Here is a 26144-nt window from a genome sequence, read left to right as displayed (position 1 = left end):
AAGGCAGACAAGGTCACTGTTTTCTTATTTATGCAATTCCAGAGGAGACAAAAAAAATGAACAAGTAAATTAGACAAAAATTTCATTGCAAATCATGACAAAGTATATTAAAAAATAGGGCAATGACATGGATATTAACATTTAATCCATAATCCACTATTTATAAGCTAGTGACTTAATCTATCTATGAGTCAGTTTCCTATAATATGTGCATAATGACTCACATAGCTGGATAAATCATGTGAAGTATTTATAATAGTGCCTGAACATATTACACCTTCAGTCATTGAGATGATGATGATGATGGAAATTCCATCTATTGAGTATGGCCAAATCCAACCCCTGGAATTGAATCATTTCAAGTCATATTTTTCCCAAGCAAAAATATAGGAGGATGAAGAGAGGAACTGTCAACCTCTTACTGGCTTCATAGAATCAACTAGTGAAAAAGGAAACAGCAATATCAAAGGGGATGTGGAGGTATGAATAAATTAGCACTGTTTGGAAGTTAAATCAACATAATTTAATATCTTATTAGGTGCAAAAGAAGTAAATGGGTAAAGACAAATGATTCATGAAACTACTGAGATCTTACTTCTGCAACATGTTGGGATTATGGTGATCTTCAGTGATATAGAGAATACAAAAGAGCATTTGGGAAAGAAAGTTCTAAGCATTTCGTTTGAAGTTCCTGTGTATGGACAGGCAGAGATGCCCAAAAGGCTTGAGTATTGATCTGGAGTTGAGGAAGGAAATTTTGCATTAAGACAGTAATTTGGGAATCAATTGCAAATAAAATGATAGTGAATGTGTATATATACATGTGTGTGTGTGTGTGTGTGCGCGCGTGTGGGTGTGTGTGTGTGTGTGTAAATTCGTGTTCCCCAGGTCCTGGCATAAAACCCCTAAAACCTTCAAAATGTCCTAAGTAACAAGTGTACTTCAGGACTCTTGTTCTAATATTTGGTATTTGACCCTGGTTCCTGACAAGAGCTCTCAAATCCCTTAAAATTACCTAGGTGGGGATTTCCTGTTTTGGCTCAGTGGTGACGAACAGGACTAGGATCTATGAGGATGCGGGTTCAATCCCTGGACTCGATCAGTGGGTTAAAGGATCCAGCATCTCAGTGATCTGTGGTCTAAGTTGTAGATGCTGTTTGGATCCCACATTGCTGTGGTGTAGACTGCCAGCTGTAGCTCCAATTCCACCCCTAGCCTGAGAAGTTCCATATGCCGTGGGTGTAGGCCTAAAGAAAAAAAAAAATTACCCGGGTGATTGGAATGTCTTTTTGTTCTAATGAGGCATCCTCTGGTGGACTCCTGGATAGCTTGAGAATGGCGGCTGGTCACCAGAGACCAAGTCATGATTAGAAGTTTAGAACTTTTAGCCCTACCATATTCCCCCCACGTCATTCTCCAGGAGAGAATGGCTGGAGATTGAGTTCACAATGGATCATGCCTATACAATGAAGCTTCCATAAATATTTCCAGCATTATGGTGTTGGATATCTTTAGATTTGTAAATTCATCCACAGGCTGGTGGGGGGGTGCACCCCAACTTCATGGGGACAGAAGCTCCTCTGCTTGGGAACTTCCAGACCTCACTCCATGTATCTCTTCATCTACCTATTTACCTGAATCTTTTATCATATCCTTTCTTATTTAATAAAATGGAAATGGTATTTCCCTGACTTAGCAGGCCAGTCTAGCAAATTGTCCAACCTGACAGAAACACTGTAAATCAACTATAATGGAAAAAATAAAAATAATTAAAAAAAATTGAGGCTCTGAATTATTAGGATAAAGTATATATCATAATATCACAAGTCTTGGTTTTATCTATGATCCTTACATCAAGTCAGAATTATATTTATCACATAAAATGTCATCAATTCATTTCTAATACCTCATTTTTGTCAACTCAGAACGATGCAACTTGGCATAAACTTTCTAACCATCTAAGGATCTAATATTTAGTGAAAAATAAAAATCTTTAGTCATTGTAGGAATGAAATTTCAAAGAACCTAGGGTATAACAGAGGGGATATGAGACAGGCAGAAATAACCAAAATATAAAATGTATATTTCATATATGTATTTTATATAAAAATATAAAATAATATGTGCCCAAAAGGAATACTGAAGGGAAGTGAGAAAAACAGGAATGCCTGAATTCTATCTTTGCCCAACAATTTCTTCTGTCTCAGAAACACTGAGGAAATAATACATACAAGAGACAAAGATGAATGAGTACATTATCACCTTAGAATTTGCTGAGCCAGAGCCCAAGACCCTAGTGCAGAATTCTCTGATAAAGCTGGTTTGGACAATGTTTGATGCTCAAAGCCCATGCAGGGCTACCATGTCCCAGTCTTAATTCCCCAACTTCTCACCAGAAGTGAAGTGAATTTAGAAGTTTGTAAGAAAAAAAGAAGAAAGGCTTTCAAGAGAGACCTTGGACAGCTTACCAGTTACATCTCTGAAGGCAATGAGAAGAAGAAGAAAGAGGTCTTGGCACAAGAGTACGCCAATCAGCAAGAGTAAATTCATCCATTAATAAACATGATCCTACAAATTTCCTTTAATATGACCAGATCAAGAGTACTGTAAAGAGTAAGGAAGTTAGAAGGAAATCCCTACCTCCCAAAAAGTGTCAAATGCTTTGGGAAATCAAAGCAAAGAGGAATGCTGAAATAAAGGGGAAAGTATGTTTCTGATTTAAAAAAAAATTGTCCAACCCAAGAAAGGAGTCATGGGAAGCCTAATTTATAGCTAGTTGGTCAGAAGTTTAAGTGACAAGATTTGAACATGTGGCTGGCATCTGAAGTGGGGCATGGCAGTCTTGTGCAACCATGGCCTTAATCTGCTGAATGTGAAGCTTTCTCCAGGTGGATAGTGTCAAAACTGTGTTAAATTGTAGGTCACCCAGCGGATATCAGTGAAGTGAAGTCTGTTGTGAGAATAGATAGGAAAGACAGAACTATTTTCTTTATGTAGAACTTACAGACATACTAAACATTTGGAAAGTTAATGAAGAGAAAATAATTTGCAAAATATGTGGATGTCAACAGGGGAAGACAGTTTCAATAATGAGGTGGGAAATTGTCAAATGAAAGTGAAAAGGCCATTAAGAGAAAGGTTGCTGCATGACCACTGGATTTAGCAATTAAAAGATCATCAATAGTCTTTGAAAGAATAATTTTAAGCAATGATATATGTGAAAGACAGGCTAAAGCAGGTTGATGTGTGATTCAAACCTTATAATATATAAAAATATAGTTATAAATTACTCTTTCAGGAAGTTTGGCAATGCAAAGGTAAATGATAGGACAGATAAAGCAGGCACATTAGAAATAAAAAAAAATCTTTCTGGTTTTGTTAAGATGAGAGGTATTTGAGTATACATGGGTGATGAGGAGCAAGAAACAGTGTGGTGATTGAAACTGCATGAGTAATTAAGCATAGTTCCTGGGAAGCAGGAGAAAAGGAGTAGGCTCAGAGCCAAGTCATAAATCTGAGTGTCTAACTTCTTTGAGAGAATGTATTATGTAAAAAAAGATAAGCCACTGATTTTAAACGTGGTGTATCTGTGGAAGCTATCTACTATTTCCGTGGACATAACATTTCCACTTTGCCTCAGAACAAACTGATTCCCTTTCCTTTATGGTATTTCAGAGTTTGAAGAAAACAAGAATAACTTTCTTTTCCTCTTTCCAGTATAACTTACCATTTCTTCATTTGAGAGACCCACCATTTATCCACACTCCCTGACATCCAAATTTTAATAGAAAAGACACACTTCTACTTGTAGATGACTTGAGACTCATTCTGGTTCTAGTCCCCTTTTCTTCCCTCTCTTCTCTTCAGTATGGATGATTTGTTTAATTTTATTCCTATATGGCTGAGTATCCCTTTTTTTGGTTCTAATTCCATTCTACGGTATATTTGCCTTCTTGATTGTAATAGTTGATAGTATCCTACTTTTTGTTTTTGCTATTATGCACCTAACACTTATTTTTATTAGAGATTTTACTATTATACATTAAGTTCAAACAGTAAGTGATGATTCATAATCTAGTATTTCTATCAAGCTGAGTCCCTATTTTTATAGAACTACCAACTTTTGCTGCATAAGCAGGTTCTTTATCTCCCAAAATATTCTGCAAAAGATTTCTAATCAGCTTTTTGTGTTTTTTGTTTGTTTCGTTGGTTTTTGTTTTTTTTGTTTGTTTGTTTGTTTGTTTTCATCTTTTTGCCTTTTTCTAGGGCTGCTCCTGAGGCACATGGAGGTTCCCAAGCTAGGGGTCTAATTGGAGCTGTAGCCTCCAGCCTACTCCAGAGCCACAGCAATGCAGGATCCAAGCATTGTCTGTGACCTACACCACACCTCACAGCAATGCCAGATCCTTAACCCACTGAGCAAGGCCAGGGATCGAATGCACAACCTCATGGTTCTTAGTTGGATTCGTTAACCACTGAGACATGATGGGAACTCTGCTTTTTGTGTTTTTAATTTTTTTAAAATAATTTTCCTTTTGGAAAATGCCAGCTTCAGTCATTTGAGTCATCTGGATTGGTCTTTTTTTTTTTTTTTTTTTCCCTGCAGAGCTAAGACTGAGCTGTATTGCAACAGAGAAAAGAGGTTACATAGATTTTGTATTAGAGCAGGAAGTCACTTCTAGATGAGGTCTTAACTGGAAAAATGTCCTATGACAGTCAGAAATAATTGATATTATAATAAGTTTTAAAAACATACTTTCTAATAGTTCCTAGTTTTATTATTTATCCAGTTTCAGTCCTCACCAAGATAAGCTACCACAAACCAAGAGTAAGTCTGCTTTATATCTGGACAACACTATAATTCAAAAAGATGCATCTACTCCCATGTTCATTGTAGCACTATTCACAATAGCCAAGAAATGAAAACAACTTAAATGTCCATAGACTGAATAATGGATTAACATGTGTTACATATATACAATGGAATAATATTCAGCCACAAAATGAATGAAATCGTACCATTTGCAGCAACATGGATGCAACTAGAGATTATCATACTAAGCGAAGTAAATCAGAAACAGGACAAATACCATATAATATCACTTATGTAGAATATAAAATATGGCACAAATGAACCTATCTAAAACACAGAAGCAGACCCACAGACATCTAGAACAGACTTGTGGGTACTAATGGGGAGGGGGAGGCAGTGGAGTGAACTGGGAATTTGGGGTTATTAGAAGCAAACTATTACATTTAGAATGGAGAAGCAATGAGGTCCTACTGCACAGCACAGGGATCTATTTCCAATCTCTTGAAATAGAATATGATGAGGAGGGAGGCAAGATGGTGGAAGAGTAGGGGGATACGCTCACCCTCTCCCACAAACACAACAAAAACAAAACACATCTACAGGATAAATGACTCGCACAGAACAACAACCAATCGCTGGCAGAAGAACCTAAACTACAATAATGGCAAGAATTTTGTGATATTACTAGGTAAAACAAGAGAAAAGAGGAGAGTGAGAGAAGGTGAATCTGAGCTGGACAGGTGCTCCCGAAAGTGAACTGTGGAGGAGAAAGGGATCGCACACCCTGGAAAGTCACCTACTCAACTGAAAGATCAACCAAACTGGAGGAATCTCCAGATGCAGAGAAGAGTGTAGCAGTAAGTTGGAGCTCAGAAAAGCAGAGTGAGAACTGAACAGATCATCTGAACTATGGGCACAGTCATCAAAAATTGAGACATTTGGGTGGGGGCTGGGCACTGAGACCTCGGCTCTGGAGGTTAGTCCCCCGGAAATGTCTGGGGGGGAAGGGTGGAGTGGAGACTGCTTGGGAGGTCTAGAAACCAGTCTGTCAGTTTTGACAGGGCAGAGACTGCCTGGGAGACTAGAAAGCAGAGTGTCACAGGGGGAGGGAGCAATAGGCTAAGAGCAGGGAAGTGGAACGCCACATCAGAGGGAACCTGGCAGAAGAGCTGGGTCTGTGCCAGTGTTGGGGAGTGGACCCCATAGAATACTCCCCATGCCACAGCAAGCTTACTGGCCGCTAGCTATCAGAAAGCTGTGCTTCCCAGTGCATCCCCGCCAACCCCACCCCACCCCCACCACCCCTTACACACACTCCAGACCTGGGGCTGCCTGCAATCCGGGAGGGCTGGCCTCAACAATTGGCAGAAGCCTACCACCCCAGGGGCTGTCCCTGCCGTGGCCTGCTTGACCTTTGGAGGGGCTACACACTTGCGGAGCAGCACTAAACACCGCCAGCCCCTGGGAAAAGGCCTGCAGCCCAGAAAAGCTAGAACAAACTTGGCCAGGCCGTGAAAAGATTTGCCTAATTCTTGGACAGTCCTTCAGAGTCAGGCTGCCCTGGGGAAGAGCCTATTGGGTTCTCAGTGACCCAGATAGCTTCTCCAGCCCCCAGGGGGGTGCTGCACTCCTGAGGAACAGCTGCCCAGCACTGCCAGTTGGCTGCAAGAGCCCCACAGCCTAAAAACACCAGACCAAGCTCTGCATGACCAAGTGAAAACTGCTATCATCGTGGTGCGGACTCCCCAGTCCTGTCTGCCCTCAGGAAGTCCTCCTTTGCTTCAAAGAGACCCAGTTAGCCCCATCAACACTCCAGAAAAGCCACACTGCCTCAAAAAAGATTGACCAACAATGCCAGCCCTCAGGAAACATTCCACGGCAGTGACAAGGCAAACACTGCCTGGCAACGGAGAGTACAAATCCCTCAGGAGAAAGAAAACAACAAGCAAGATGAAGAAGCTGAGAAACCACCCCCAGTCAAACCAACAGGAGAACTCACCTAAAACAGTCAACAATGAAACAGATCTCTGCAGTCTGACAGACCTGGAGTTCAAAAGAGAAATAGTGAAAATACTGAAGGAATTAAGAGAAGATATGAACAGTAATGCAGATACCCTCAGAAAGGAACTAGAACATATAAGGAGGAGCCAAGAAAAACTAGAACATTCATTTACAGAGATGCAAACTGAACTAAGGGCAGTAAAAAACAGAATGAATAATGCAGAAGAACGAATCAGTGATATGGAAGATAGAATAATGGAAATCACCCAATCAGGTTAGCAGACAGAAAACCAAATGAAAAAACAGGAAAGCAATATAAGAGACCTATGGGATAATATAAAATGGGCCAATCTACACATAATAGGAAACCCAGAAGGAGTAGAAAAAGATAAGGGAATGGAAAATATATTTGAAGAAATTATCGCTGGAAACTTCCCAAATCTAAAGGACACTGAGTTCAAGATACAAGAAAGCACAGAGGGCCAAAAACAAGTTGAACCCAAATAGACCCACACCAAGATACATCATAATAAAAATGGCAAAAGTTAGTGATAAGGAGAGGATCCTAAAGGCAGCAAGAGAAAAGCAGAATGTTACCTACAAGGGAACCCCCATAAGATTATCAGCCGATTTCTCTACAGAAACTCTACAGGCCAGGAGAGAATGGCAAGAGATATTTAAAGTGCTAAAAGGAAAAAATATGTAACCTAGAATACTCTATCCAGCAAGAATATCATTTAAAATAGAAGGAGAAATAAAAATATTTTCCAACAACAAAAAAAAAGCTCAAAGAATACAGCAATAAAAAACCCAGGCTAAAAGAAATATTGAAAGGGCTTCTCTAAACCAAAAAGAAAGAAGGACAGAAAGGGAGGAAAAAGGAAAAAAAAAAGAAGAAGAGGAAGAACTAGGACTGAGGAAACCGCAATCAGAGAGCAGTCACTCAAATAAGCCAGCATACAGATTTAATCATGAACATGTTGCAAACAAAATAAAATTAAAAATAAAAAAATAAAAAAGAGTCATCAAAACCATAAAATGTGGGCAAGGGATGTTAGGAAATAAATAGACCCTGTTGTTTGTTTGTTTCTCTTCTTAATTTTAATATAGTAATGAAGTGTTTGAACCTACAGGACCATCAGGCTAAAACACACAATTATAGGAAGGGGTTAGCATACTTAAAAAACAGGGCAACCACAAGCCAAAACCAAACACTGCATTCTCAAAAAATGAAAAAAAAAAAAAACACTCAAGCAGATAATAACAGGAGACCATGCAACCAAAAAAAAAAAAAAAAAAGAGAGGAAGAATGGAGAACCATAGAATCAACTGGAACACGAGGTTCAAAATGGCAATGAATAATCATCTATCAATTATCACCTTAAATGTCAATGGACTGAATACCCCAATCAAAAGACACAGAGTGGCTGAGTGGATAAAAAGGCAAAAACCTTCAATATGCTGCCTACAAGAAACTCACCTCAGCACAAAAGATACATATAGATTGAAAGTGAAAGGGTGGGAAAAAATATTTCATGCCAATAGACATGATAGGAAAGCAGGAGTTGCAATACTCATATCAGACAAAATAGACTTTAAAACAAAAGACATAAAGAAAGACAAGGACTGACACTACTTAATGATTAAGGGATCCATCCAAGGAGAGGATGTTACTATCGTCAACATATATGCCCCAAATATAGGAGCACCCAGATACATACAACAAATATTAACAGACATAAAGGGAAATATTGATGAGAATACAATCATCATAGGAGACCTTAATACCCCCCTCACATCAATGGACAGATCCTCTAGACAGAAAACCAATAAAGCAACAGAGATCCTAAAGGAAACAATAGAAAAGTTAGACTTAACTGATATCTTCAGGACACTACATCCAAAAAAAGCAGAATACACATTCTTCTCAAAGGCTCATGGAACATTCTCAAGAATCAACCCCATATTGGGACACAAAGCTAACCTCAATAAATTTAGGAGCATAGAAGTTATCTCAAGTATCTTCTCTGACCACAATGCCATGAAATTAGAAATCAACCATGGGAAAAGGAAAGAGAAAAAACCTACTACATGGAGACTAAACAACATGCTACTGAAAAACCAATGGGTCAATGAGGAAATCAAGAAGGAAATAAAAAAAATACATTGAGGAGTTCCCGTTGTGGCGCAGTGGTTAACGAATATGACTAGGAACTATGAGGTTGCAGGTTCGGTCCCTGCCCTTGCTCAGTGGGTTAATGATCCGGCGTTGCCGTGAGGTGTGGTGTAGTTTGCAGACGCGGCTCTGATCCCGCGTTGCTGTGGCTCTGGCGTAGGTCAGCAGGTGCAGCTCCGATTCGACCCCTAGCCTGGGAACCTCCATATGCCACAGGAGTGGCCCAAAGAAATAGCAAAAAGACAAAAAAAAAATACATTAAAACAAATGATAATGAAGACACAACCGCTCAAAATCTATGGGATTCAGTGAAAGCAGTGCTCAGAGGGAAATTTATAGCAATACTGGCCTTTCTCCAAAAAGAAGAAAGATCCCAAATTGACAACTTAACCCTCCAACTAAACGAACTAGAAAAAGAACAAAAAAGTCCTAAAGTCAGCAGAAGGAAGGAAATTATAAAGATCAAAGAAGAAATCAATAAAATAGAGACTCGAAAAACAATAGAGAAAATTAATAAAACCATAGTGTTGGTTCCTTGAAAAGGTCAACAAAATTGACAAACCCCTGGCCAGACTCACTAAAAAGAGGAGAGAAAGAATCCAAATAACCAAAATTATAAATGAAAAAGGAGAAATCACAACGGATACAGCAGAAATACAAAAAACCATAAGAGAATACTATGAACAACTATATGGCAACAAGTTTGACAATCTGGAAGAAATGGACAATTTTCTAGAATCTTACAGCCTGCCAAAACTGAATCAAGAAGAAACAGACCAACTGAACAGACCAATCACTAGAAATGAAATTGAAGAATTCATAAAAACACTGCCTACAAATAAAAGTCCAGGACCAGATGGCTTCACAGGTGAATTCTATCAAACATATAAAGAGGAATTGGTGCCCATCCTCCTTTAAACTCTTTCAAAAGGTTGAAGAAGAAGGAATACTCCCAAAGATATTCTATGATAACACCATCACCCTAATTCCAAAACCAGACAAAGATACCATGAAAAAAGAAAACTATCGGCCAATATCATTGATGAATATAGGCGCAAAAATTCTCAACAAAATCTAAGCTAACCAAGTGCAACAATATATCAAAAAGATCGTACACCACGACCAGGTAGTGTTCATTCCAGGTTCACAAGGATGGTTCAACATACACAAATCAATCAATGCCATACACTACATTAACAAAAGAAAAGTCAAAAATCATATGATCATCTCAATAGACGCAGAAAAAGCACTTGACAAAGTCCAACATCCATTCATGATCAAGACCCTCTCCAAAGTGGGTATAGAGGGAACATTCCTGAATATCATCAAAGCCATTTATGATAAACCCACAGCAAATATAATACTCAATGGGGAAAAACTGAAAGTCTTCTCACTCCAATCTGGAACAAGACAGGGATGCCCACTCTCACCACTGCTCTTCAACATAGTTTTGGAAGTCCTAGCCACAGCAATTAGACAAACCAAAGAAATAAAAGGCATCCATATAGGAAGAGAAGAGATCAAACTGTCACTGTATGCAGATGACATGATACTATACATAGAAAACCCTAAGGACTCAACCCCAAAACTACTTGAACTGATTCATAAACTCAGCAAAGTAGCAGGATATAAGATTAACATTCAGAAGTCAGTTGCATTTCTGTATACCAGCAATGAAATATTAGAAAAGGAATACAAAAATATTATACCTTTTAAAACTGCACCTCAAAAAACCAAATAGCTTGGAATACACCTGACCAAGGAGGAAAGGAATTACATGCTGAGAACTATAAAACTTTAATCAAAGAAATCAAAGAAGATGGAAAGAAATGGAAAGATATTCCATGTTCCTGGATTGGGAAAATCAATATTGTAAAAATGGCCATACTACCCAAAGCAATCTACAGATTCAATGCAATTCCTATCAAATTATCCATGACATTTTTCACAGAACTAGAACAAACAATCCAAAAATTTATATGAAACCACAAAAGACCCAGAATTGCCAAAGCAATCCTGAGAAACAAAACCAAGCAGGAGGCATAACTTTCCAAGACTTCAAGAAATATTACAAAGCCACAGTCATCAAAACAGTGTGGTACAGGTATCAAACAGACATACAGACAAATGGAATAAAATAGAGAACCTCGAAATAAACCCTGACACCTATGGTCAATTAATCTTTGACAAGGGAGGCAAGAACATAAAATGGGAAAAAGAAAGTCTATTCAGCAAGCATTGCTGGGAAACCTGGACAGCTGCATGCAAAGCAATGAAATTAGAACACACCCTCACACCATGCACAAAAATATACTCAAAATGTCTGAAAGACTTAAATATAAGACAGAACACCATCAAACTCCTAGAAGAGAACATAGGCAAAACACCCAGAGAACATAGGCAAAACAGAGAACATAGGCAAAACACCCAGAAATAAACCCTGACACCGATGGTCAATTAATCTTGCCTCAAGGTAGGCAAAACATAAAATAGGAAAAGAAATCTATTCAGCAAGCATTGCTGGGAAACCTGGACAGCTGCATGCAAAGCAATGAAATTAGAACACACCCTCAAACCACACACAAAAATAAACTCAAAATGGCTGAAAGACTTAAATATATGACAGGACACCATCAAACTTCTAGAAGAGAACACAGGCAAAACATTCTCTGACATCAACCTCATGAATATTTTCTCAGGTCAGTCTCCCAAGGCAACAGAAATAAGAACAAAAATAAACCCATGGGACCTCATCAAACTGAAAAGATTTTTCACACCAAAGGAAACCAAAAAGAAAACAAAAAGACAACTTACAGAATGGGAGAAAATAGTTTCAAATGATTCCACGGACAAGGGCTTAATCTCTAGAATATATAAGCAACTTATACAACTCAACAGCACAAAAGCCAACAACCCAATGGAAAAATGGGCAAAAGACCTGAATAGACATTTCTCCAAGGAAGATATACAGATGGTCAGCAAACACATGAAAAAATGCTCAACATCGCCGATTATAAGAGAAAGGCAAATCAAAACAACCATGAAATACCACCTCACACCAGTCAGAATGGCCCTCATTAAGAAGTCCACAAATAACAAGTGCTGGAGGGGCTGTGGAGAAAAGGGAACCCTCCTGCACTGTTGGTGGGAATGTAAACTGGTACAGCCACTATGGAGAACAGTTTGGAGATACCTTAGAAATCTATGCATAGAACTTCCACATGACCCCACAATCCCACTCTTGGACATATATGCGGACAGAACTCTACTTAAAAGAGACACGTGCACCCGCATGTTCATTGCAGCACTATTCACAATAGCCAAGACATGGAAACAACCCAAATGTCCATTGACAGACAATTGAATTAGGAAGAAGTGGTATATATACATAATGGAATACTATTCAGCCATAAAAAGAATGACATAATGACATTTGCAGCAACATGGATGGAACTAGAGACTCTCATACTGAGTGAAATGAGTCAGAAAGACAAAGACAAATACCATATGATATCACTTATAACTGGAATCTAATACCCAGCACAAATGAACCTTTCCACAGAAAAGAAAATCATGGACTTGGAGAAGAGACTTGTGGCTGCCCGAAGGGAGAGGGAGGGATTGGGATGGTTTGGAAGTTTTGAGTTATCAGACACAATTTACAATAGATTTACAAGGAGATCCTGCATTGAGAACTATGTCTAGATACTCATATTGCAACAGAACAAAGGGTGAGGAAAAAAAAATGTATACATGTAAGAATAACATGATCCCATGTTGTATAGTGGGAAAAAATAAATAAAAAAAAAAGAAAAAAAAAGAAAATCTTTATTAGCTCTCTTAACCAACAGCTCTATCTACAACATCACCTGTGTCAGGGCCATTCTAGTTCTGATGCTTGACTGTTTTCACCTTGGCATCTAATGACTGCTGTTCCTTAGAGTGCCACAGACATATGGACCTATACCCTGTGATAACAGCTTATTCAACAAAATGCAGTTCACCTCCCAGGAAGCAATACGTGTCCACACTTGGACCATCACTTAAGTGAACAAATCCACTCACACCACTTAACAGCTCAACTCCACTTTCCCACTCTCTTACCCTGTGCCTCCAATGATCCTAGTCTCTACAAGTCTACCTGTGAACAAGTGGACTTTGCTTTAAACAGGATGTATCTTGCAGCTTCTAACAGTGACTTCCCCATAATAGGTTGCTCATGTAGGTATAACGAACTAAATAAAACCAGTTAACATTAAAAAAAAAAAAAAAAGAATAGGATGAAAGATAAGAAAAAGAATGTGTATATATGCATGACTGGGTCACTTTGCTGTAGAAAAGAAACTGGCACAGCACTGTAAGACAATTGTACTTTAATTAAAAAATACAATTAGAAAAAAAAAGAATAAGTTTGCCTTCAAAAGTTTGCCTTCAAAAGTTTGCCTTCAGAATGTTTATTGGTACTCTAAGATAATTCAGGTATTTGACAACATTTTTTTGTCGCATAAATTTGATATTATGACAAATGTTTTTAAATTTTATCTTTAATGCCTTACATTGTTATTATATTTGACTTCTCTTTTTATAACTTTTTGAGATATAACTGATTAATAAAAATGTACAATTTGATGAATTTGGATATAATCATGTTGTTAACTATAGGCAGTATGGTATAGATTATACAGCAGATTTCTATAACTTTTTTATCTAGCACACATTTGGCTTTTTAAAAGAAAAAATTTGCAATATGGCAAAAAATACATCATTTAAATTCTTTATTCAAATCATTAAAGAGCTTCAGTCAAAGGAGGTGGACTGAGCAAGACATTTTTTATCTTCTAAAGGGAGACACAAAAAACTTTAAATTGTATAAGCCAAATACATCAAGTGCTATGCAAGAAAAAAGGGAAAATTTTCAGGCTGACATTTATTATTAGGTTTTTAAGGAATAAAAAAAAAAGAAAATGCTAAAAGCCTCCAGAGGTGGAATTTTTTTTTGAAGTATTTTGACTCATAAGAGTACATTTGTTTCAAGTGTGCAGTGTAGTTATCTGATATTTTATATAGATTATAATTCATATAAATTTATTATAAAACATTGGCTATATCCCTTGTGCTGTACATTACATCTTGTATCTTATTTATTTTATACCTAGTGATTTGTACATCTTAATCCCTTTCTCCTACCTGTCCCTTCCCTCACCTCCTCCACACTGGCAAGCCCTTGGTTTGTTCTCTGTATCTGTGCAACTGCTTCTTTCTTATTTGTTGGTTTGTTTTATATTTTAGGTTTCATATAAATGTGAAAAAATACAGTAACTGTCTTTCTCTGTTTGACTTATTTCACTAAGGATAATACCCTCCAGGTCCATCCATGATGTTGCAAACAGCAAAATTTCATTTTTTTTTTTTGGCTGAGTAACATTCTAATATATATATTTTATACATACACACACACATCACATCTTCTTTATTCACTAATTTGTTGATAGACACTTAGGTTGCTTCCATCTTGGCAACTTTAATAATGCTGCCATCAACACTGGGGTGCAAATATTGTTATCTTTGGTAATATAACAAGTAGTGGAATTTCTAAATCATATGGTAGTTCTATTTTTAACTTTGTGAGGAACCTACACTGTTCCAAGGTTGTTGTACTAATTTACATTCCATTATCAGTATACTAGGTTTCCCTTTTAGAACAATTATCATAAAAAAAGACAGGAAATAATGTTTCAATAAGGATAAGGAGAAAAAGGAAATAAGTCTTTTACAAAGGAGTAAGATGAGGCTGTCTTGATATCTCTAATCAGAAATACTGGAGTTCCTATCATGGCTCAGTAGAAATAAATCTGACTGGCATCTATGAGGACATAGGTTCAATCCCTGGCCTCAATCAGTGGGTTAAGGATACAGCATTGTCATGAGCTATGGTGTAAGTTGCAGATGCAGCTTGGATCTGGCATTGCTGTGGCCATGGTGTAGGCCAGAGGCTACAGCTCTGATTCAACCCCTAGCCTGGGAACCTCCTCATGTTGCTGGTATGGCCCTAAAAAGACACATGCACACACACACAAAAGAAATATTGACTACAGGAAGATACTGGCACTTCAAAATTTAAAATCAATATTTTCATAGACCAAATATTATACTCCATTAACTCTCAAGTAAGTGTAAGGATCAGTAACCCCAATAACAAAAAAAATTTTCAAGTAAAAAACCTTCTGAAAATTTTCCACCCACTGGAGGTTGACAAAAAGTTATCAAAATACAAATGAAAATCAAGTAACTGAATAAAATTATATATAATCTTATATACAATATGTAGTTATTAAATATACATCATTATATAATAAATTCTATTAAATATAATTAATATATAATATAATTAAAATGTTATGTTATATTTGCATTTTAATCATTATTAAATATATATAATACATATAATTATTTTTTAATAAAATAACCTCCAAAGATGATCCAATGTCACTTATCTTCTCTAGAGAACTCAAACAAATGAAACTGGAAAGCATTCAAATATTTGATATGATGTCTTTGATTCTAAGGAGAAAAGGACAGATATTCCAATTGAAAAGCCAAAATGAATGTCAAGAAAATTTGATAAAGAAAGAACAATGCTGAGATTTTTTTTACGTTACAAGATGTTAAGGATAAATTTTAAATATATTCAACATCTTGGGAGAAAAGTGCAAATTATTCCCAAAGGGAAAAATTAGAATAGTTTGAGAGCTTCTCTATAAGTGTAGTTAAATTCAAACACTGATGTAACAATGTTTGTAGGGGATTGTGGCCAAGATGTCAGGGTAGGGAGAATCTGAGCTCACCTCCTTGCAAGGGAACAACAAAACCAAAACCATTTACAGAGCAACTATCTATGAGAACAATCTGAAGACTGGGAGGCATCCTTTAAATTTCTGCTTCTGTACTGGGACTCAGAGCATGTGAGATTTCCTGTGATCCCTTTAAGATCAGAGCTTCTGTTTCCTATAGCCCTCTAGCTCTCTAGTGAGCAAGCCCTGCTGGCCTTCAAAGTTAGACATTCTAGGGGTGTATCTTACTGATGCATGACCCCTGGGATGGGGACCTAATGTAAGGCTTGAATTCTTTACTCCTGGAGAGAACCTCTGCAATTGTGATTATTCTCCCATTTGTGGGTTTACTGGCTGGGTTGTGGTTTCTGACTATACTCTGTCTTTGTCCCTATCTCATTGTGGTTCCTTTTTTATATCTTTACCTGCAGAATATCTTTTCTACTAGTATCTTAAACTAAGGAGATAAAAGACCTGTGCTTGAAAAACTACATGACACTGATGAAATAAACTGAAGACAACATAAACAGATGGAAAGATATTCTGTTGGATTGGGAGAACTGATATTGTTAAAACGATCAAACTTTTGAAGGCAACCTACAGATTCAATACAGTCCATATCAAATATCCATGATATTTTTTTATAGCACTAGAACAAATAATCCTAAAATTCATATGAAACTACAAAAGATCCCAAATTTCCAATCATGAAAAAGAAAAAGTGAGGTGGAGATATTATGTTCCCTGACTTCAAACTAAACTACAAAGCACACTCCCACACCATGCACAAAAATAAACTTAAAATGGCTTTAAAGACTTAAAAATAAAACATGGCACACTAAAACTCCTGGAGGAGAACATACGCAAAACATTCTCTGACATAAATTGCACACATTTTTTCCTAGGTCAGTTTCCAAGTGCAATAGCAATAAAAACAAAAATAAACAAATGAGACATCATCAAACTTATAAGCTTTTGCACAACAAAGAAAACCATAAATTTTCAAAAAGACAACCTATTGAATGGGAGAAAATAGTTGTAAATGATGCCACTGATAGGGCCTAATCTCCAAAATACACAAACAATTTATACAACTCAACAACAACAACACACACACAAAAAAACAAATAACCCAATAAAAAATATTCAGAAGACCTAAATAGGCATTTATCCAAAGAGACATATGGATGACCAGTAGGCCTGTGAAAAGATGCTCAACATCACTAATTATTAGAGAAATGCAGATTAAAACTATAATGAGGTACCACCTCACACCAGTTAGAATGGCCATCATTAAGTCTATAAATAACAAATGCTGGAGAGGGTGTGGAGAAAAGGGATCTCTCCTACACTGTTGGCAGGAATGTAAATTGGTCAAACCATATGGAAAACAGTATGGAAGTTCCTCAGAAAACTAAAAATAGAATTACTACATGATTCAGCAATCCCACTCCTGGGAATATATTCAAACAAAACTTTCATTCAAAGAGATACATATGAGAGGAAGGATCAAGATGGCAGAGGAGTAAGACGTTGTGCTCATCTTCTCCCACAAACACATCAAAAAAACCCACATCTACATGTAGAATGATTCACGCAAAACATCTACTGAACACTGGCAGAAGAATTTAAAACTCCAAAAAGGGCAAGAAACCCTCCACATAATTGAGTAGAACAAAAGAGAGAAGAAAAAAAAAAATAGAGAGAGTATCGAGATGGGACTAGCATTCCTGAGAGGGAGATATAAAAGAGAAAAGGAACCCACACCCTGGAAAGCCACCTAACCAATGGGGAGATCAGCCAAGAGAGAGGGACTTCAAAGTCACTGAGAAAATTACAGCAGCTGGACTGAGGAGGCCAAAGCAAAGTGAGAGCTGCACAGATCATCTGCACCACCACCACCTGGAACACCACAGCCATAGACACTCAGGCAGGGCTTTGGCAGTGAGACTCATGCTCCAGAGATCAGTTCCAGGGAGAGGACTAGGATTGTTGTTGGGGAGGGTGAGAGGAGGAAGGGCAGACTGCCATAGGAATCTCTTTCCCTGAGAACATGCATGGGCTCTCAGAAGGCAGGGCACCTCTGGCACAGGCTATGGGTGGCGAGAGGCCAATTGCTTGGGCTATGGGAAACTGGGTGCTTCTTATCCAGGCTATGGGTGACTGGACAACTTTGTGTGGGATAAGGGCAGTGGGGGTCTAAGAGCAACATGGTACCTCTTGCATGATCTACAGGTAGCATAGACAAACCACAGCAATCATCTCAGAAATCAGAGGGAGGCTGGCCTGCCACCACTAGGGGTCTGTCAACAGGCTTAACCTGCAGTCCCAGTCATCTCAGAGGTTGGCAAAAAAGAGAGAACTCCAACCAAGGACCACCCATTGTTACTCTCATTCCCCTGGGGACACATCCTCCCAGATACCGCCACTGCCAAATGCTCAGGGCAGCACCCACACATGCCTGATCAATGTTACTTCCCAGGACCCTGCAACAAGTAGCAGTTTGTGCAGCATCTCCTGCATGGGATAAATGGAATGGGGTACTTATTGCTTGGTTTACAGGTTTAAGGGCAAACCACTGCAATTATCTTGGACTCCAGAGTTGGCTGTGGCCCACCACCACTAGAGGTCCATGAACAGACACCACTTGTGGCCACAATCACCTCAGAGGGCGCCGTAGAGGATGGCATTGTGACTGATCACCACCTGTTGTTGCTCTCACTTCCCTGTGAACTCACACAACTTGCCACTGCCCTGCCAAATGCTCTGGGCACCTCGTAAATCTGCCAAAGTCTCATTACCACTTCTCAGGGCCCTGAAACAAGGAGTAGATGGTGCCACCTTCCCACCAGTCCTTGTCACTGTTAAAAGCCCAGCAACCAGGCACTGACTACTAGCCCTACCCCTTGCCTCCTTCTCCCTGGAAACACATTCAGCACCCAGGGGATAACAGCCTGCTCACACCAAAGAAAGAAAGAGCAAATATCCAAAATCCCATGCCAAAAATAAATTGTAACCCCACCCAACAAAATACGAAGGGGAGCTCTTGCATAGAAATAGCACTCCAAGACTACAGCTTGGTTTCCCAAAACGAACAGAAAAATATATATATAAGAAAAATGAAGAGGTTCAGAAACGATTCCCAGTTAAAAGAACAGGAGAATTCGCATGAAGCAGCAAACAATAAAACAGACCTCAGCAGTCTGAGAGACACTGAGTTCAAAAGAGAGAGATTGAAAATACTGAAGGAATTAAGGGTGAATATGAAGAAATTAAGAGCAGATATAAGAATTAATGCATATTACTTCAGAAAGGAACTAGAAAATATAAGGAGGAACATAGGAAAATTAAAAATTCATTTGCAGAGACACAAATTGAGCTAAAGGCACTAAAAAGCAAAAGGAAAAATGCAGAGGAACGAATTAGTGACTTGGAAGATAGAATCATGGAAATCACCCACAGGAGGGCAGACAGAAAACCAAATTAAAAAACATGAAAGCAATATGAGACATCTATGGGATAATATAAACTGGGATGAACTACACCTAAGAGGAATTCCAGAAATAGAAGAAAAAGAAAATGGGATTGAAAATATATTAGAATAAATTATGTCTGGAAACTTTCCAAATATAAAGAAAACAGATATCAAGATACAGGAAGCACAGAGGGCCCCAAAAAAGTTGAACCAAATAGGTCCACACCAAGACATATAATAATAAAAATGGCAAAAGTTAAAGAGAGGATCCTAAAGGCAGCAAGAGAAAAACAAAGCATTAATTGTAAGGGAAACCCCAAAGGCTGTCACCTGATTTCTCTACAGAAACACTACAGGCCAGAAAAGAGATGAAAGATATACTTAAAGTTCTAAAAGGGAAAAAACTGATACACTACCCAGCAAGAACATCATTTAAAATGGAAGGAGAAATAAAGAATTTCTCCAACAAACAAAAGCTAAAGGAGTACAACAATATTAAACTCATGCTAAAAGAAATACCTAAAGGGCTTCTCTAAATAAAAAAGTAAGAAGAAATAGGATGGAAGAAATCACAATTGGAAAGCAATCATTTCAATGAGCCAGGATATAGCTATAAAAAGAAAAAAAAAACTATTGTAAAAGTGATAATAAACACAAGGAATAGCAAAAGAACAAGAATGAAGATGTTAAAAAAGGACTTCAAAATCATAGAATGTGAGGAAGGAAAGAAGAAAATCTAAACTCTTTTTTTAAAAATAATGTGTTTGAGCCTATATGACTATCAGGCTAAATCAAGCAGATATAGGAAGGGGTTAACATACTTAAAAAACAGGGCAACCACAAATCAAAACCAAACATTACATTCACAAAAACTTAAAAAGAAAAGTACTCAAGAAAAAATAAATGGAAATCATCCAAACAAACAAACAAACAAAAAAAAAAGAGAAAAAAAGAAAGGAAGAAAGAGAAACATAAAATCAACTGGAAAACAAGGTTTAAAATGGCATTAAATCCATATTTATCAATAATTACCTTAAATGTCAATGGACTTAACTTCAATCAAAGGACACAGAGTGGAAGATTGGATAGAAAAGCAAAAGCATACAATATGTTGTCAACAAGAAACTCACCTTGGGGCAAGGAACACGTGTATATTGAAAGTGAAGGGATGGGAAAAGATATTTCATACCAATGGATAAAACAGAAAAGCAAGAGTTGTAATACTCATATCAGACAAAATAATCCTCAAAATGAAGACCATAAATAAGGACAAAGAATGCCACTATTTAGTGATTAAAGGATCCATTCAAGAAGAGGATATTACAATCATCGACATATTTGCTTCTAATATAGGGGCACCCAGATACATACAACAAATACTAACAGATATAAAAGGAGAAATTGATTGGAATACAATAATAGTAGGAGAGTTTAACACCTACTCACATCAATTGAAAGAACACCTAGACAGAAAATCAATAAGACAAGAGAGATCCTAAGTGACAAAATAGAAAAGTTAGATTTAATTGATATTTTCAGGACATTACATCCAAAAAAATATGAATATACATTCTTCTTAAGTGCACATGAAATATTCTCAAGGATTGACCACATACTGAGGCCCAAAACTAACCTCAACGAATTTAAAAGTATAGAAATTATTTCAAATAACTTCTCTGACCACAATGGAATGAAACTAGAAATCAATCACAGGAAAAGAAATGAGAAAAAAAAAATGACTACATGAAGATTAAACAACATGCTACCAAAAAACCAATGGGTCAATGAGGAAAAAGATAAATTAAAAAATACCATGAGACAAATGACAATGAAGACACAACTATTCAAAATCTATGGGATGCCACAAAAGCAGTGCTTAGAGGAAAGTTCGTAGTGACACAGGCCTTCCTCAAAAAAGAAGAAAAATCTCAAATCACCAACTTAACCCAACATCTAAATGAGTTAGAAAAAGAAGAGCAAACAAAACCTAAAGTCAGCAGAAGGAAGGAAATCATAAAGATCAGAGAGGAAATCAATAAAATAGAGATGCAAAAAGCAATAGAAAAATTGAGTTCCCATCATGGCTAAGGAGTTAGCAAACCCAACTAGTTCGTGGGTTCAATCCAAGGCCTTGCTCAGTGGGTTAAGGATCTGCCATTGCCCTGAGCTATGGTGTGGGTCACAGACATGGCTTGGATCCCACGTTGCTGTGGCTGTGGCATAGGCCAGCAGCTTCAGCTCCAACTGGACCCCTAGACTGGGAACCTCCATATGCCCCCGGTGTAGCCCTAAAAAGACAAAAGACAAAATAAATAAATAAATAAATAAAACAATCAATAACCCAAGAGCTGGTTCTTTGAAAAGGTAAACAAAATTGACAAACTTCTGGCCAGACTCACTAAGAAGTAGAGGAGTGAAAAAAAACAAATAAACAAAATAAGAAATGAAAAAGGAGAAATCTCAAAGGATATCACAGAAATCCAAAAAAAAAAGGGGAGGGAATACTATGAACAATTATATGCCAACAAATTTGACAACCTAGAAGAAATGGACAACTTTCTAGAGACTGCTGAAACTGAATCAAAAATAAACAGATCAAATGATCAGACTGATCACTAGAAATGAAATTGAATATGGAATAAAAACACTCCCTACAGAAAAAATTCCAGGACCAGATGGCTTCACAGGTGAATTCTACCAAACATACAAAGAGCAAATTATACCCATCTTAAACTCTTCCAAAAGCCTGAAGAAGCAACACTCCCAAAGACATTCTATGAAGCCACCATCACCCTAATACCAAAACAAAACAAAGATACTCCCAAAAAAGTAAATTATAGGGCAATATTTTTACTGAATATAGATGCAAAAATTCTCAACAAAATTCTACCCAGCCAAATCCAACAGCATATATAAAAGATCATACATTACAACCAAGAAGGATTCATACCAGGTTCACAAGGATGGTTCAACATACACAAATCAAACGTCATACACCACACTAACAAAAAGGAAAGTCAAAAACCACATGATCATCTCAAAAGATGCAGAAAAAGCCACTGTCAGAGTTCCTATTGTGGCTTAGTGGTTAACAAATCCGACTAGGAACCATGAGGTTGCGGGTCCCATCCCTGGCCTTGCTCAGTGGGTTGAGGATCTGGCGGTGCTGTAAGCTGTGGTGTAGGTTGGAACAGCTTGGGTCCCGAGTTGCTGTGGCTCTTGTGTAGGTGGGTGGCTACAGCTCCAATTTGACCCCTGGCCTGGGGACTTCCTTATGCCACAGGAGCAGCCCAGTGGCAAAAAGACAAAAAAGAAAAGAAAAGAAAAGAAAAAGCATTTGACCAAGTCCAACATCCATTCATGATAAAAACTTTTACCAAAGTGGGTATAGAGGGAACATAACATAATAAATGCCATTTATGACAAACCCACAGCAAATATAAACTTGATGGAGAAAAGCTGAAAGCCATCCTGCTAAAATCTGGAACAAGACAGGGATGCCCACTCTCACCACTGTTATTTAACATAGTATTGAAAGTCCTAAGAAACAGCAATCAGACAAACAAAAGAAATAAAATATATCCATATTGGAAGAGAAGAGGTAAAATTGTCACTGTATGCAGATGACATGATACTAAATGTAGAAAACCCTAAGGACTCCATGCAAAAACCACTCAAACTGACCAACAAATTCAGCAAAGTAGCAGGATATAAGATTAACATTCAGAAGTTGGTTGCATCTCTGTATACAAACAATGAAATATTAGAAAAAGAATAAATAATATAATACCTTTTAAAATAGCACCCCAAATATTAAATACCTAGGAATAAACATGACCAAGGAGGTGAAAGACTTATATGCCAAGAACTATAAAACTTTAATCAAGGAAATTAAAGAGGATTCCAAGAAATGGAAAGATATTTCATGATGCTGGAAACTTTAATATTGTAAAAATGGCTATACCTCCCAAAGCAATCTATAGATTCAATGCAATCTCTATCAAATTACCCATGACATTTTTCACAGAAATAGAAAAACAATTCAAAAATTTAGATGGAAGGATAAAAGACCCAGAATTGACACAGCAATCTTTTTTTTAAAAAATATTTCTAGGGCTGTACCCATGGCACATGGAGGTTCCCAGGCTAGGGGTCTGCCACTGCAATGCCAGATCTGGTCCACGTCTGCAACCTACACCACAGCTCACAGCAACACTGGATCCTTAACCCACTGAGCAAGGCCAGGGATCAAACCCATAACCTCATGGTTCCTAGTCAGATTCATTAACCACTGAGCCATGATGGCATCTCCTGCCAAAGCATTCTTGAGGAAGAAAACCAAGCAGGAGGCATAACTCTCCCAGACTTCAGGCAATATTACGAAGCCATAGTCATCAAGACAATGTGGTACTGGTACCAAAACAGACAGACAGACCAATGGAACAGAATAGAGAACCCAGAAATAAACCCAGACACCTATGGTCAATTAATCTTTGACAAAAGAGGCAAGAACATAAATTGGGAAAAAGTCTTTTTAGCAAGTGGTTCTGGGAAACGTGGACAGCTGCCTGTAAGTCAATAGAACTGGAACACACCCTCACACCATGCACAAAAATAAACTCAAAATGGCTTAATGACTTAAATGTAAGATAAAACACCATCAAAATCCTTTGAGAGAACATAGGCAAAACATTCTCTGACATCGACCTTACAAATATTTTCTCAGGTCAGTCTCCCTAGGCATCAGAGATAAGAACAAAAATAAACCAATGGGACCTAATCAAACTGACAAGTTTTGCACAGCAAAGGAAACCATAAAAAATAACAAACAAAAAGCAAACAAAAAGGCAACCTACAGAATGGGAAAAAATAGTTTCAAATGATACAACTGACAAGGGCTTAAATCCCTGAAATACACAAACAATTTATATGACTCGACAGCAAAAAAACCAATAGCCCAATTGAAAAATGGGTAAAAGACCTGAACAGACATTTCTCCAAAAAAGATATACAGATGGCCAACAAGCACATGAAAATATGCTCAAAATCACTGATTATTAGAGAAATGCAAATCAAAACCACTAGGAGGTACCACTTCACAGCAATCAGAATGGCCATCATTAATAAGTTGACAAATAACAAATCCTGGAGAGGGTGTGGAGAAAAGGGAACCCTCCTGTACTTGTTGGTGGGAATGTAAATTGGTACAACCACTATGGAAAACAGGAGGTACCTTAGAAAACTATACATAGAACTACCATATGACCCAGCAATCCTACTCTTGGGCATATATCCAGAAAAAAACTTTCCTTGAAAAAGATAACATGCACCCTTATGTTCATTGCAGCAGTATTTGCAGTAGCAAAGACATGGAAACAATCTAAATGTCCAATGACAGATGAATGGATTAAGAAGATGAGGTATATATGCACAATGGAATACTTCTCATCCATAAAAAGAACAAAATAATGCCATTTGCAGCAACAGGGATGGAACTAGAGACTCTCATACTAAGTGAAGTAAGTCAGAAAGAGAAAGAAGAATACCATATAATTTCACTTATATCTGGAATCTAAGATATGGCACAAATGAATCTTCCACAGAAAAGAAACTCATGGACTTGGAGAACAGACTTGTGGTTGCCAAGGGGGTGGGCGAGGAGTGGAATGGATTGGGAGTCTTGGGTTAATAGATGCAAACTGTTGCATTTGGAATTGATAAGAATGAGATCCTCCTATATAGCACTGGGAACTATATCTAGTCACTTGTGCTGGAGGATAATGTGAGAAATGTATATATGTATGTGTGACTGGGTCACCTTGCTGTACAGTAGAAAATTGAAAGAACACTGTTAATAATGGAAAAAAATAAAAATCATAAATAAAGACTTAAATGGACCCCTACACCTATAACAGCACTATTCACAATAGCCAAGACGTAGAATCAAGCTAAATATTCATTGACAGATGAATGGATTAAGAAGATGTGGAACATATATATAATGGAATACTAGTCAACTATAAAGAAGAATGAAATAATGTCATTCGCAGCACATGGATACAACTAGAGATTATCATGCTAAGTGAAGTAAGTCATAAAGACAAATACTTATACGTGGAATCTAAAATATGGCACAAATAAACCTAACTACAAAAGAGAAACAAACTCACAGAGAACAAACTTGTGGTGGTCAAGGGGGAGTGAGCCCAGAAATAAACCTACACACCTACTGTCAATTAATCTACAGCAAAGGAGGTACAAATATACAATGGGGGAAAGACAATCTTTTCAATAAATGGTGTTGGGAAAACTAAACATCTACCAGCAAAGAATCAAACTGAGTCACCTACTTTCTCACAAAATATATAATAATAAACTCAAATGGATTAAAGACTTAAATATGTGAACAGAAAGCATAAAACTCCTAGAAGTAAATATAGGCAGTACATGTTTTGATGTATTGGTCCTAACCAAAAATTGTTGGATATTTTTTTTTCTTTAGGCGAGGGAAACAAAATGGGACTATATCAAACTAAAATGCTTTTTGCACACCAAAGGAAGTTGTCAACAAAAGAAAAAGGCATTTGACTGCATGGAAAAAAATTTTGCAAACAATATATCTGATAAGGAGCTAATACCCAAATATACAAATAACTCATTAAACTCATCATTAAGAAAACAATCCGATTAAAAAATGGGCAGAGAACCTGAAGAGACATTTTTCCAAAGAAGACATACAGATGACCCACAGACATATGAAAAGATTCTCAACATCACTAATCAGGGAAATGCAAATCAAAACCACAATGAGATACCACCTTACAGCTGTCAGAATGGCTATCATCAAAA

This window comes from Phacochoerus africanus, chromosome 2 (genome assembly GCF_016906955.1).
Source record: "Phacochoerus africanus isolate WHEZ1 chromosome 2, ROS_Pafr_v1, whole genome shotgun sequence".
NCBI lineage: Eukaryota > Metazoa > Chordata > Mammalia > Artiodactyla > Suidae > Phacochoerus > Phacochoerus africanus.
The sequence above is the reverse complement of the archived record's forward strand: the minus strand, read 5'-3'. Positions refer to the sequence as shown.